This window comes from Pelodiscus sinensis, unplaced genomic scaffold (genome assembly GCF_049634645.1).
Source record: "Pelodiscus sinensis isolate JC-2024 unplaced genomic scaffold, ASM4963464v1 ctg95, whole genome shotgun sequence".
NCBI classification, from domain to species: domain Eukaryota; kingdom Metazoa; phylum Chordata; order Testudines; family Trionychidae; genus Pelodiscus; species Pelodiscus sinensis.
The window spans coordinates 177,589-189,631 of NW_027465954.1; the positions used below are offsets into that span (position 1 = coordinate 177,589).

The following is a 12,043-nucleotide window of genomic DNA, read 5'->3' on the forward strand; positions in this document are numbered from 1 at the left end:
TCTGCCTGTTGCTGCACCTTTTTCTTCATCCAGTGCAGGGTGTCAGATAGCCAAGGAGATCAGTGTGATCAATAAGGAGTATGGAGCTGTTTGCAGACCAGCTTGTCAGCAAGGCCAGGGTAAAATAGTAACGATTCACCAGGTGCTTGTCTCCTTGTGTTATGAGTGCATGCTGTGGTCTTGTGATTATGCAGCATCCCATTAAGCCCCATGCAGGGGCTGAGGGCTGCAGCGGGGAGAGATGCCTCTCCCCAAACCCTGAAGCTCCCATGTCTGGGAGAGAGGCACCCCTCCCACATCCCCAGCATGGAGCTGCCATGGCTGGGCATGAGGCTGGCGAAGAGACCAGTGCAACAGCTCTGCCTTCTAGGCTGGGGGCTCCACGCATTGCCTCTGCTCTGCAGGCAAGAGCAACTGTGGCACCTGATGCCCCCACTCCTAGGAGCCAGATATGCTGGTCACTTCTGGGGTGCAGTGCAGTGCCCTGGGACAAGGAGGCACCAGTCAGCCTGCCTTAAAGCTACTGTCCAGGAGCTGCCCAGGTAAGCCTGAGCCCCACCCTGAGCCTTGTCCCACTGTGAGCCACCTCCTGCATCCCAAACTCCTCATCCCTAGGTCTAGCCCAGAGCCCTCACCAACTCCTGAACCCCAAACCCCGTCTCAACCCGCACCCCCTCCTGTATTCCGAATCCCTTGGCCCCACCACCAAGCCTGGAGTGCCCTTCTGCACTCCAAACTCTTCATCCCCAGCGCCACTCCAGCTGCAACCCTCACCCCCTTCCATGTGCCAACTATCTGGCCCAGCCTCGAGCCCTCACCTCAACCTCTTGGCCCACCTCTGCCACATATTGTCCATGTGCAGAATGACTTTTAATAAATCACCTCCATAGTGCACATCACAAAAGCCATTCCGCACATGGGCATAAGCTAAAGGGAACACTGGTTGGAATCCATGGCTCTGGGGTTGAATGCAGATCGTTGGTCATTTTTGTTGTGGGAAGATCTCTGGCCACTGCCTTAATGAGGCAATTGCCAGTACAAGACTGCAGCAGGTCTAATGTCCTTTATCTTGATATAGGTCCAAGATCAGGTACAGGTTATAACCAGATGTGTGGGGTGGACCAGAGACGACACATGAAAGTGCTAGGAAGGCCAGTGAGGACATGAGTTTTGTGGGGATTGCATCTAGTAATAATAGTGCACAGACTGTTCCCTGAAGTGTGTGGGGGGGGGTGGGAGGGAGATAATAATGGTGCACACACTGTTCCATTGCAGAGAGTGATGGAAGCAGATGGGAGACAATTATGGTGCACAAAATTGTCCATGGGAGAAGGGGTTTGGAAGTGACCCTGTTTTCAGAGCTTTGTGCCCGACTCCCTCGAGGAACCAAGTGGGGCAGTTCCTGGGAATGGATGGGAAAATGTAGAAGTGGGAGAGCAGAGGCAGGTGGGGGAGGGAGATGTGCTGAGGAAAGGGGGAATAGGTGGAGTATGTATGGGGGCCAAGAGGTTTCATGGAAGGAGGGGAAGGGGCTGTAGTGGTACATGGGGGAAGGGAGCTGTGAGGGAGGTGAGTATTGCTATTACAGCCAGAAGAGCCACGTTTGTTCCAAATTCCTGTGAAAGTTATTTCCTCCCTTTGCCAGCAACCTCCTCCTGGGCTTGGCACGGCAGCCAGCACCATGATTAATTCAAGTAGCATTTCCCCTGGAGCTGCAGCAGCTTTTCCACTGCAGCGGAGAGGCCCCAGCCCCCTCATATGCTCCTCTCCCCTCCCCATACTATGCTTCCTCCCCCTACTCCAGTCCCTGGCCTCCTCGCATGCTCCTCTCCCCTCCCCTTCCCATACCACCTCTGCCCCATCCCTGGTTCTCTTATACTTCCTCCCCTCCTGCCCTGATCATACATTTCCCTCCTCCTCACATGCTCCCTGCTCCACCCCCAGTCCTGCTCAGATAGTCCCCTCTTCCTCAGACACTCACCACCCCTCATATATTCCCCTTCCTCCCTCCCTCTTCCATCCCAGCCCCTTTTGACAAGTTCCCCATCCCCTTGGGCACTCCCCTCCCCATCATCCCTCACACTCGCTCCCCTCATAAATTACCCTCCCTGGCCCCCTTACATGTTCTTCTCCTGTCTCTCTCATTCAGCCCCCCACATGCACTCCTCCATCCCAACTTCCATTGCCTTCCACACGTCCGTAGGATCCCTTCCTTCGTCCAGCCCCCACCCCATCACACACTTCCCCCTCCACACCCTGACATGCTCTTGCCTCTCAAACATTCCCCTCCCTAACTCGACCCCACTGCTCTCCTGTTCTACCTGATATACTTCCTTCCCCCAGCCTAGCCCAGTCCCCTGCCCCCATGCGCTCCCACCACTCCTCTCTCATGCTGCCCCCCAGCAATGAGACCCCACATACCCTTTCTTCCTCACTCCAGTCCTTAGCCCCCTCACATAAGAACATAAGAACGGCCATACTGGGTCAGACCAAAGGTCCATCTAGCCCAGGATCCTGTCTGCCGACAGCAGCCAATGCCACTGGGAGTGAACAGAACAAGGTATCATAAAGTGATCCCTGTCTTGTTACCCATTTCCAGTCTCTGACAAACAGAGGCTAGGGACACCATTCCTACCCATCCTAGCTAATAGCCATTGATGGACCTCTCCTCCATGAATTTATCTAGCTCTTTTTTGAACCTTGTTAAAGTCCTGGTCTTCACAACATCTTCTGGCAAGGAGTTCCACAGGTTGACTATGCATTGCATGAAGGAAAACCTTTATTTTGTTTGTTTTATCCCTGCTACCTACTAATTTCATTTGGTGACTCCTAGTTCTTATGATATGAGAACAAGTACATAACTTTTCCTTATTTACTTTTTCCACCCCGGTCATGATTTTATAGACCTTAACATGGCATGCTTCCATCCTTTCCTCCTCTATCCCCTCTCATGCCCCCTCCTGTGTTCTGCCCCTCCTCATATATTCCCCTCCCTGACCTGAATCCCTTTCCTTGTACACAGGGAATGTGTGGACACTGTCAACTCTAACCCTCCCCCTTCATTTCACCAGAGCTCTCTAGTGGCCTTTTCCTCTCTAGGTCTCTATGCCATCTTCTCTTGCTTCTTGCACCACCTCTTCCTGGTTCTCTTTACCTTTCTGTCCTCCTTGTTTGTGGATCGTCCCCCTCTTCTCTGCCAGGGGTCCCACAGGACTGGACACTCATCCACCCCTCCCCATTGTCTGTATGCAGCTCCTGGGGCAGGATCCCTCCTTTCTTATTTCTGGGAAAGTGCTGAGCTTTCCGTACGCCCTGGAGCTTGCAGTGCCAGAGGCTGTCCCTTCGCACGGCACTTCCCATCACTTTCCTGGCCTTTCAGGCACTTTACAACTCACTTGGCACTGGATCAGCTCTACTGCCAGGGTACTGCACTGCTGGCCCTGCATCCCTGCACTGTGTCTGCCTGGATCCGGTCCCTGGAGGTCCTGAACTGCCCACTATTCTATCTGCCTGCTTGCTCCGCATTAGCTGGGGCTGGGGCCTGAGACCTAGGGTTTGGCAGTGTGAAGTCTGTGTGTGTGCCCTGCTGCTGCCTGGAGCTGTGGGGAATGAGATCTGTGAGTCTGTGTAGCAGCAGTACTGGTGGCTGTGCAGATGGCCATGTTCTGTGCTGCCTTGGGACCTAACCCCTCACACCAGCTGCATGTGCAGGATGCTCTGGGGGCTGATCCCTAACCCTTCTCCCTCCCCCAAGGCTCAAGCACACTAGAGTTTGGGACATAGCCAAGAGCTAGAAACAGTCTGCTCCTGAAATAGAAGTGGCCACTCCCAGGCTGCTTTTAGCTGGTCAGCAGCTGTGCCAGGGCTGGGGAGGGCAGAGTGCCTGGCATGCACTCAGGCAGAAGGAGCTGTGCGTGGGATCGCTGACCACACTGGCGCCAGCCTCCTCGCTTCTCCCACCAAGAGCCGTCACTCGGAGGGGCGGGAGCCCAGAGCCAGATGTTTGCCAAGCCACAGAGAAACATGTGCACAGCAGAGACTCATCTGGGGCAGGGTTCCAGCTGGGCTCCCTGCCTGCAGGCTGGGCCTGCTGGTGACAGGAAGGACAGCCTAGAAAGAGAGCCCAGGCTGAGAGGGTGACACGCCCCCTTCTGACATATCCACTGGGGTGACGGGGAGGGCGGCATCAGTTCTAGCGCTTGTTTTGGGGGCTAGGGTGGCACCAACATGGACTTGAGGAGCTTGGCGTGGTGCTGACAGTTCGGGGCTCTTGTGCTCTCCAAACGGGTTTCAGGAAACAAGTAGGCTCCCACACCGGGTGCTTTCCCTGGATTAAGTACAGGTTTCTCTGGCACACTGAGAAAGGGACCCTCCCATACAGGGCCTGCTTCCCCACTTTTTTAGTCCTGGGGGTGGAGAACGGGCATCCTCCAATCCTTATGGATCCTCTCCCTGTCCCTGAGCAGCAGTATGGGGAATAGGGACCCCATGGTGCTCTGCACCCTCTCCTTCTCTGTCCCTGCTCAGTAGTTTGTGGGTGGGGGTGATAGGGACCCCATGGTGCCCTGCACCCTTTCACTCCCTGTCTCTGATCAGCTGTTTGGGGCAATAGGGACCTGATGGTGCCCTGCACCCTTTCACTCCCTGTCCCTGCTCAGCTGTTTGGGGGGTAGAGACCCTATGGTGCCCTGCACCCTCTTCCTCCCTGCCCCTGCTCAGCTGTTTGGGGGGATAGGGACCCCATGGTACCCTGCACCCTTCCACTTCCTGTCTCTGCTCAGCTGTTTGAGGGGATAGGGACCCCATGGTGCCCTGCACCCTCTTCCTCCCTGCCCCTGCTCAGCTGTTTGGGGGGATAGGGACCCCATGGTACCCTGCACCCTTCCACTCCCTGTCTCTGCTCAGCTGTTTGAGGGGATAGGGACCCCATGGTACCCTGCACCCTCTTCCTCCCTGCCCCTGCTCAGCTGTTTGGGGGGATAGGGACCCCATGGTACCCTGCACCCTTCCACTCCCTGTCTCTGCTCAGCTGTTTGGGGGGATAGGGACCCCATGGTGCCCTGCACCCTTCCACTCCCTGTCTCTGCTCAGCTGTTTGAGGGGATAGGGACCCCATGGTACCCTGCACCCTTCCACTCCCTGTCTCTGCTCAGCTGTTTGAGGGGATAGGGACCCCATGGTACCCTGCACCCTTCCACTCCCTGTCTCTGCTCAGCTGTTTGGGGGGATAGGGACCCCATGGTACCCTGCACCCTTCCACTCCCTGTCTCTGCTCAGCTGTTTGGGGGGATAGGGACCCCATGGTACCCTGCACCCTTCCACTCCCTGTCTCTGCTCAGCTGTTTGAGGGGATAGGGACCCCATGGTACCCTGCACCCTTCCACTCCCTGTCTCTGCTCAGCTGTTTGGGGGGATAGGGACCCCATGGTACCCTGCACCCTTCCACTCCCTGTCTCTGCTCAGCTGTTTGGGGGGATAGGGACCCCATGGTACCCTGCACCCTTCCACTCCCTGTCTCTGCTTAGCTGTTTGGGGGGATAGGGACCCCATGGTAACCTGCACCCTTCCACTCCATGTCTCTGCTCAGCTGTTTGAGGGGATAGGGACCCCATGGTACCCTGCACCCTTCCACTCCCTGTCTCTGCTCAGCTGTTTGAGGGGATAGGGATCCTATGGTACCCTGCACCCTTCCACTCCCTGTCTCTGCTCAGCTGTTTGAGGGGATAGGGACCCCATGGTACCCTGCACCCTTCCACTCCCTGTCTCTGCTCAGCTGTTTGAGGGGATAGGGACCCCATGGTACCCTGCACCCTTCCACTCCCTGTCTCTGCTCAGCTGTTTGGGGGGATAGGGACCCCATGGTACCCTGCACCCTTCCACTCCCTGTCTCTGCTCAGCTGTTTGAGGTGATAGGGACCCCATGGTAACCTGCACCCTTCCACTCCCTGTCTCTGCTCAGCTGTTTGAGGGGATAGGGACCCCATGGTACCCTGCACCCTTCCACTCCCTGTCTCTGCTCAGCTGTTTGAGGGGATAGGGACCCCATGGTACCCTGCACCCTTCCACTCCCTGTCTCTGCTCAGCTGTTTGAGGGGATAGGGACCCCATGGTACCCTGCACCCTTCCACTCCCTGTCTCTACTCAGCTGTTTGAGGGGATAGGGACCCCATGGTACCCTGCACCCTTCCACTCCCTGTCTCTGCTCAGCTGTTTGAGGGGATAGGGACCCCATGGTACCCTGCACCCTTCCACTCCCTGTCTCTGCTCAGCTGTTTGGGGGGATAGGGACCCCATGGTACCCTGCACCCTTCCACTCCCTGTCTCTGCTCAGCTGTTTGAGGGGATAGGGACCCCATGGTAACCTGCACCCTTCCACTCCCTGTCTCTGCTCAGCTGTTTGAGGGGATAGGGATCCTATGGTACCCTGCACCCTTCCACTCCCTGTCTCTGCTCAGCTGTTTGGGGGGATAGGGACCCCATGGTACCCTGCACCCTTCCACTCCCTGTCTCTGCTCAGCTGTTTGGGGGGATAGGGACCCCATGGTAACCTGCACCCTTCCACTCCCTGTCTCTGCTCAGCTGTTTGGGGGGATAGGGACCCCATGGTACCCTGCACCCTTCCACTCCCTGTCTCTGCTCAGCTGTTTGAGGGGATAGGGACCCCATGGTACCCTGCACCCTTCCACTCCCTGTCTCTGCTCAGCTGTTTGGGGGGATAGGGACCCCATGGTACCCTGCACCCTTCCACTCCCTGTCTCTGCTCAGCTGTTTGAGGGGATAGGGACCCCATGGTACCCTGCACCCTTCCACTCCCTGTCTCTGCTCAGCTGTTTGAGGGGATAGGGACCCCATGGTAACCTGCACCCTTCCACTCCCTGTCTCTGCTCAGCTGTTTGAGGGGATAGGGACCCCATGGTACCCTGCACCCTTCCACTCCCTGTCTCTGCTCAGCTGTTTGAGGGGATAGGGACCCCATGGTACCCTGCACCCTTCCACTCCCTGTCTCTGCTCAGCTGTTTGAGGGGATAGGGACCCCATGGTAACCTGCACCCTTCCACTCCCTGTCTCTGCTCAGCTGTTTGAGGGGATAGGGACCCCATGGTACCCTGCACCCTTCCACTCCCTGTCTCTGCTCAGCTGTTTGGGGGGATAGGGACCCCATGGTGCCCTGCACCCTTCCACTCCCTGTCTCTGCTTAGCTGTTTGAGGGGATAGGGACCCCATGGTACCCTGCACCCTTCCACTCCCTGTCTCTGCTCAGCTGTTTGAGGGGATAGGGACCCCATGGTACCCTGCACCCTTCCACTCCCTGTCTCTGCTCAGCTGTTTGGGGGGATAGGGACCCCATGGTACCCTGCACCCTTCCACTCCCTGTCTCTGCTCAGCTGTTTGAGGGGATAGGGACCCCATGGTACCCTGCACCCTTCCACTCCCTGTCTCTGCTCAGCTGTTTGGGGGGATAGGGACCCCATGGTACCCTGCACCCTTCCACTCCCTGTCTCTGCTCAGCTGTTTGAGGGGATAGGGACCCCATGGTGCCCTGCACCCTTCCACTCCCTGTCTCTGCTCAGCTGTTTGGGGAGATAGGGACCCCATGGTACCCTGCACCCTTCCACTCCCTGTCTCTGCTCAGCTGTTTGGGGGGATAGGGACCCCATGGTGCCCTACACCCTCTCCCTCCCTGTCCCTGCTCAGCTGTTTGAGGGGATAGGGACCCCATGGTGCCCTGCACCCTTCCACTCCCTGTCTCTGCTCAGCTGTTTGAGGGGATAGGGACCCCATGGTGCCCTGCACCCTTCCACTCCCTGTCTCTGCTCAGCTGTTTGAGGGGATAGGGACCCCATGGTACCCTGCACCCTTCCACTCCCTGTCTCTGCTCAGCTGTTTGGGGGGATAGGGACCCCATGGTGCCCTGCACCCTTCCACTCCCTGTCTCTGCTCAGCTGTTTGAGGGGATAGGGACCCCATGGTGCCCTGCACCCTTCCACTCCCTGTCTCTGCTCAGCTGTTTGAGGGGATAGGGACCCCATGGTACCCTGCACCCTTCCACTCCCTGTCTCTGCTCAGCTGTTTGGGGGGATAGGGACCCCATGGTGCCCTACACCCTCTCCCTCCCTGTCTCTGCTCAGCTGTTTGAGGGGATAGGGACCCCATGGTACCCTGCACCCTTCCACTCCCTGTCTCTGCTCAGCTGTTTGAGGGGATAGGGACCCCATGGTACCCTGCACCCTTCCACTCCCTGTCTCTGCTCAGCTGTTTGAGGGGATAGGGACCCCATGGTACCCTGCACCCTTCCACTCCCTGTCTCTGCTCAGCTGTTTGAGGGGATAGGGACCCCATGGTACCCTGCACCCTTCCACTCCCTGTCTCTGCTCAGCTGTTTGGGGGGATAGGGACCCCATGGTGCCCTGCACCCTTCCACTCCCTGTCTCTGCTCAGCTGTTTGAGGGGATAGGGACCCCATGGTAACCTGCACCCTTCCACTCCCTGTCTCTGCTCAGCTGTTTGGGGGGATAGGGACCCCATGGTGCCCTGCACCCTCTCCCTCCATGTCCCTGCCCCTACTCAGCTCTGGGCGCTTTCCCTGGATTTAGTACAGGTTTTCTTTGTTTCTAATCCTGACAGGATGTAAAACCTGAGCCACATCTCCCCCTGCCTGGCCCCTGGCTGCACTTCCTGCTGCACAGCCAGGGCAGCAATGGACAGGTCTGCTCCTCAGCCTGAGGCTGACATAGAGCTAGGGGTCTGCGAGAATCTTATATCAAGGACACTGCCGGGGGACTTGAAGTCTCTCAGTTTGGATTTGGCCAGATACCTGGATTCACATCGTGTCTTGGGAGCTGAAGAGCAGTTAAGTCTTGTGCAAAAGATGAAAGCACTGCACTGTGGCATAAGAACCTGCACTTACTGAGAGGGGAGACCGCCCCCCCCCCCCCGCAGTGCAGCACCCCCCCAGCTAGAGTTGCCAATTTTGGTTGCATATATTCCTGAAGATTTCCTCATATGACACTCTTTAATTAAATATTCATCTTTCATTCCTGGACCTTACTTCTAGCTCTGCACTGGGACTCTGAAGCCAGCACTGAGTGCAGGGAGGACACTGTACTGAGCACCCCCCGCCCCCTTCTGTTCTTTGTATCGTAGTGCCCACCAGCACTGCATGGGGGTACTGATGCTAGTGTTATCTGCCAAGAGAGAGTGCTCCTGCTTAGCCCGCACCTTACTGCCTACAGCCTGTGGATTACAGTCTGCTGAACTGACAGGTCACACCATGTTGTTATAAACGGTGAGTCAGCACTGGATCATGTGTGTTACTAGTAGGGTCCCACAGGGATCTCTTGGCCCTATGCCATTTAACATTTTCATCAGTTACTCGGATTCACAGATTCCAAGGCCAGAAGAGACCATTGTGATCATCTAGTCTGTAGAACACAGGCTGTAGATTTCCCCAAAATAATTTTTAAAGCCTGTCTCATAGAAAAAACATCCAATCTGTTTCCTATCTGAATTTGTCTAGCTTCAAATAACTATTGGATCTCATTAGACCAATATTCCTCCTGCAAGGAGGTTTAACAGGTAGTTTCATTTAGGGGCTTTAATTCAAAATACCGGGTCCCTGCTGCGTGTAGATGTGGACAGTTAGTTCAGACTTGTAAATTTCAAAAATGGCGACCGGCCGGGAAGATGCAAATCAAGCGCGGGATATTTAAATCCCAGGCTTCATTTGCAAGTTCGAATGCCTACATTAGCCTCCCTAGTTCGAACTAGGGGGCTAGTGTAGACATACCCTTACAGAGTAAAATAACCTCTCTGTTCCTCTTCAAGATTTCCTGTTTATGCATCGCAGGATGGTATTGACTCTTTTGGCCACAGAATCACAGTGGGAGCTCATGGTCTGCTAATTATCTCATTATCCCCACTCCCCAACTCTTTCACAGACTCTGCTTCCCAGACTAGAGACCCCACTCTGAAAGTGAGGCCTGAATTCTTTGTTCCTCGATGTGTACACTGACATTTAGCCTTATGACAATGAACCCTTGTTTGCCAAGTTACCCAAATTACCAAGCAATAAATCACTTTCTGTCAGTGACCTCTTCATTACTTACCCCTCCCCCAATTTTGGTATCGTCTGCAAACTTTATCTGTGATGGTTTTATGATTTCTTCCAGATCATTGATAAAAATGTTAACTAGTATGGGGCCAGGAACCATTCCTTGTGGGACTTTACTGAACTATACCAACTCGCTGACAAGTTTTATCATTTGATATGGTTATTTCATCTGTTTTTTCCAAATAGAGAACAGAAAAATGTATTGAATTATTATTGATAATTCTGCCATTTCCATCTAATAATGGACCAATACCATTATTAGGATTCTTTTTGTTTCTAATATATTTAAAAAAACCCTCCTTCTTATTGTCCGTAACTCTGCTTGCCAGAGCCTGAGTCCTTTTGCTACCCTTATCAAACTTCTGCAATTTCTAGCTTCTGAGTTATAGTCATTACTAGAAGATTTCCATGGCATTTCAAGTAATGTGTGTCCAGTTCAGCATATGGACTTGTCCAGTCAGTCTCTGTGTTGCCGGAAGGTGTTCAGTAAGGTCAGTGTGCCACTTGACAGCCTGATTTTCAGACTCTGTGCCACATCTGCACTGATGCTGTTGCAGTGAGGAAGCTTCTCTGCAATTTCAGGCACCTAACTGCTGCTGTGTTGTGGATGTCTGGCATTGCCAAGGTGTTGTAAGCACTCCATGGTGCTTGTGACTACTCTCCTAATATCCAGTGAAGCAATTCTGGCAGGTACATAAAAGCTGTTCACAGTCATCGGTTTTAGAGACCCCGTGATGTAATGGTAGCTGACATTCAACACAGACAGCAGGGCTGCTGAGTGGGTTCTGCCTGACCCAAATTATACACGTTTGTGGCCTGTGTGGGGAATCCAGATGTTACAGAATCTGAACTTATATTTTAAGAATTCTTCTCAGTCTCCTGGTTGGAAGGGACAGTGTTTTACCCTGCAGTAGCTGTGGTACTTCGAGGTGGTTAGTGTGGTTCCCAAGATGGGTGGACATGTGCAGGGGCTGAGTGTCTTTGGCTAGCAGTGTCTGTCAAAGCCCTGTACTCAGCTTGTGCCTCGTTCCACTCCTGTAGAAGGGCCTACAGAAATGATTGGCCCTGCCCAGCCCTCCCCATGCTTCCCTCTGGTTCTGAGAGCAAGAAAAGCGCAGACTAACTCAAATCTCACAGGGTTTGTGGAAAAAATGAGAGTTGGCAGCACTCTGAAAATGCAAGACCAGTGAGCAGTTAATGCCATGGGCGCACGTCTACACAGCAGAGCAAAAGCCAAAATAAGCTACACAACTTGAGCTATGTCAGTTGCGCTGCATAAGTCGAAAGAGCTTATTTCAGTTTTTGGTGCTATCTACACAGCAGGAAGTCCAAGTTAAAGCACTCTTCCTCCGACTTCCCTTACTCCTCGTAAAAACGGTTACAGGAGTCAGAGTAAGAAGTCCTCCAGCTCAATATTATTTTGACATTATGCTTGTAGTGTAGAAGTGGACTGTGTTATTTCGGAATAACGTTAGTTATTCCCAAATAATGCTGCCGTGTAGACATAGCCTGGGTGTCCATGCTTTCAGTAGTCACCCCGGATGATCCTCTTGCCCCAACCCCTCTAGAGGTGGGCTCTGTCCTGTGGCTGCAGGATTTAGAGCAGGGGTGGGCAAACGGGCCTCCGCAAGCTGGATCCAACGCACCAAGCGGGTGGGCCCACAAGACGGACGTCCTGCCTCTCCCCCACCCCCCGGCCAATCAGGGCCTGAGGGTGGGGAGACGCACACAAAGTTTCCTCCGCTCTGCCCCTATCCTGCAAGGAGCACATGGCACTTAGAAGCTGGCAGGGGAGGAGGAGACTTCATAGAATCATAGAATAATAGGACTGGAAGGGACCTCGAGAGGTCATCGAGTCCAGCCCCCCGCCCTCAAGGCAGGACCAAGCTCCGTCTACACCATCCCTGACAGATGTCTATCCAACCTGTTCTT

General features: G+C 54.4%; 1 protein-coding gene across 4 annotated transcripts in view; it reads left to right on the top strand.

Annotated features, from left to right (window-relative positions):
• The window catches only part of DCHS1 (dachsous cadherin-related 1), a 154,736-nt gene that overhangs the window by 22,333 nt on the left and 120,360 nt on the right, over positions 1 to 12,043 (top strand). The window lies entirely within an intron of this gene.